This window comes from Sorex fumeus, unplaced genomic scaffold (assembly GCF_029834395.1).
Source record: "Sorex fumeus unplaced genomic scaffold, SorFum_2.1 ptg000003l, whole genome shotgun sequence".
Lineage (NCBI taxonomy): Eukaryota > Metazoa > Chordata > Mammalia > Eulipotyphla > Soricidae > Sorex > Sorex fumeus.
Genome location: NW_026606060.1, coordinates 42,823,197 through 42,826,634, shown reverse-complemented (window position 1 = coordinate 42,826,634; position 3,438 = coordinate 42,823,197).

The following is a 3,438-nucleotide window of genomic DNA, read 5'->3' as shown; positions in this document are numbered from 1 at the left end:
AGTTTAGATTCAGTTTTTGTAACTTCCTACTTTAAGCAGCTTGATTTGGTTCTAATTTTGCAAGAAACTTCTAAAAGCCAAGAATCAATCCCTTTAACACAAGTTTATTGTTTTTTCACTTCTAATTTCACTGAACTGTGCAGAAATTGGTTTTGAGGATATGTAAGAGAGAGGAAAACTGAAATTTCTCACTATACACTGACCCTGTTAGGCCCCCGTGTTCAGCAAGCATAATGGAAATTGCCCTTTGCCAAACCTTCCTGGCAGAAATCTGATTGCTTGCAGTTCATGATCCTCTCTGCCTTTGTGAAACTGACCCACCCTCAGTGTCTAGAGTGATCCTACAGTATCAAAAGCAATGGTTTTTAATTAGGATTCTTGCCTCCCAGAGGATGCAGCCCATTGTCTCCACTAACCACTCGCCAACCACTAGAACCATCAACCTGAGGGCTAAAACAGAACAGAATAGGGGGCTGGAGAAATAGCACAGCAGGTAGGGCGTTTGCCTTGCAGGCAGCCGACCTGGGTTCGATTCCCAAAATCCCATATGGTCCCCTGAGCACCGCCAGGAGTAATTCCTTAGTGCAGAACCAGGAGTAACCTCTGTGCATCGCCAGGTGTGACCCAAAAAGCAAAAATAAATAAATAAATAAATAAATCGGAAGAGAATAATGTAGAGTCTCTGCCTTTGGTTGGAAAGGGTTAAGGTATTGGCCTTGCATTTAGGAAAGGGGAATAAGAATGTGTGTCAGTGGAAGAGACCATACCTTGCCTGTGTGAGACTTTGGGTTTAATACATAGTGCTGTAAAGAATAAAATGAAGAAAGGAAAAAGTAGAAGGAATAAAGAGGCATTCTTAAACTTGGAAAATCTTGGCAGTTTGTGCCTGGTTTCTTTGTGGTGATAGAAACACATTATTACAATGCTAGCAATTAAAGGTGAACTGAAAACAAGTTCTCTGACCTCCTATGTTTAGAAGTTCCTTTTCACTGCAGTTCACACACCCATCAGAAATAGGTAATGATAAGTCAACTCAACATATCACTAGCACATCGTATGTTACTACTGCCTATTCCTAACAAGCAATTCTAAGGAAGGATGTTGGCCAGTGAATCCTCTGAACTCTATATTATTCATAATATTTCCTGCTACAGAGAACTAGAATTATATTCCTTAGACTAAATTCTCTCAGTAAGTAGCATTACTCTTTCTAAAGATTTAGTTGGGAAAATCTTGTCAAACAAGGCGATACTTGTTTGGATTCAAGAAACCACTTCCTGTTCTGGCACTCTTGCCTTATGAGAAATTTCAACTGCGATTCATACTTCCAAGAAATAGGTTTTAAAAAAATTAACTGAAAGCTTGAACCTTTTCACCAACCTCTCCCTATTTTCTGTCATATTGTCAATCCCTGGAAATCACTTTTCACTCTGCTTCTATGGTTCAGAGTTGGTTGTGTGTGTTTGTTTGTTTGTTTGTTTGTTTGTTTTTAAATTTCACACACAGTATTTGTTTTTTTTCTGTCTGGCTTTTTTCATTTAGCATAATACTCTCCAATCCAGCTATGTTGTGGAAAATAGCAGAATTCCCTTCTTTGTCTAAGCGTGCATAATATCCCATGGCATATTTTTATATGTATGTAAATATATTTTTATACCACCTATCCTTGATCCATTCATCTCTTTTGATTTCATGATTGTGCTTTTATTTGTTTGTTTTTGGTTTGGGAGCTACATCTGGCTTTACTTAGGACTCACTCTGGACCCTGAACTCAAGGATTACTCCTGACAATGCTGGAGGAACATATAGGGTGCTGGGGATTGAACTGGTGCAAGGCAAGTACTGTCTTCACTGTACTATCTCTCCAGCCTGTTTTTGTTTCTTTAATGGTACTTATATTTTTTTATAATTTTATTTATTGAACCACCATGAGAGCAGTTACAAAGCTTTTGGGTCTAAGTCTCGGTCATACAATGAAACACCCATACCTTCACCAGTGCCCATTCTCCACCACAAAAAAACGCCAGTGTACCCCAATCCCACACCCTCCCCCTACCTGTGGGGTAGATAATTTCCACATTACTCTCTCTCTACTTTGATCACATTCAATATTTCGACACCAGACCCACCATTATTATTTGAAATTTTACCCCAACACTCAGATCTGCTGAAAAGGCAACAATAGACAATTTGTGTTCTATTGCTGGTTATGAATAATATATGATGTTGCATGGCTGCAGTAGGGCCATGTGGTTTTGAAATTCCAAAATTTTAACACTTAAATCTGGAGGGATTTCTTCCAAAAGCCACTGGGTTTTGAGATTTGTTTCTGAGTCTCTGGGATCATGGCCGTTAAGCAGCTTGATCAGGAGCCAGAGAGGCCGTTCGTGGGCGATGATTTGGGGTCTCGTTGGGGTGGGGAGGACTGGCCCGGCTCTACCCCCATCCCGTGAGGCCCTGTGTGTCTCGTCACTGGGGGCCCAAATGTGACTATCCAGTGGCCTCTGAAAAATGGCAGCCACTGGGCCGCCAGGGGGAACAGTTCAAGGCACGAAACCTATTCCCACCTGGGTTGGCCCAGCACCAGTAGCCTACTGCAGGAACTGGAAGCATTTCTACCTAAAACCGCTGGGTTCCGAGATTCATTTCTGAGTCTCTGGGATCATGGCCATTAAGCAATTCAATCAGGAACCAAAGAGGCCTTGCCTCCAATTATATAGCTGAGCTGGAGGTGGTTTGTGGGTGTGTTTCCCACACACCTAACTTTTGGCCGTTTACTTTCTTGGTAAACTTTGCCCCAAGTTTTTGGGGTCTGGCCAAAGGCACAGCAGCAATTTGGGGGTATCTGGAAGTCTGAAGGCACCATGAGGCTGCTGATGCACTCGCCTCACAGGTACAGATTGACCTGCTGGTGGCACCATCCCCCCGGTACTTATATTTTTAAGTTAACATTGAAAGGAAGATGAAAAACATAAGAAACAAAGAACTAAGTTATGCACATTGACATGTTTGGCAATTACATATGTCCTTCTATATCCTGTTAATGACATACCTACATATCTAAGCATCCATTTTCATTATGGAGATCATGTAGTTTGTATCATGCTTTTTTTGCTCACCATGAATATCTACCATTTCAAAGTCATGAAGCTTTTTGAATATTTTGGTAACTCAGAATACACTACACCTACTCAGTCTGGAAGAAAAAATATAACCCAGTATTTCTTGGCAGTAAAAATTTCTTCTAATCAAAAATGGCAATAGGCCACTAGATAAAGATATTGGAGTAATTGCAATTAAAGTTCTGCCTTCTTGTAATGTTCTATTTAAAATGAGACAAAGCAACAGAGTAAATAAAGCATAATGTATCTAAAGTAATTTATAATCCTATCTATACTCTTAAAATATTAGCAAGGAGGGGCTGGAGCAATAGCACAG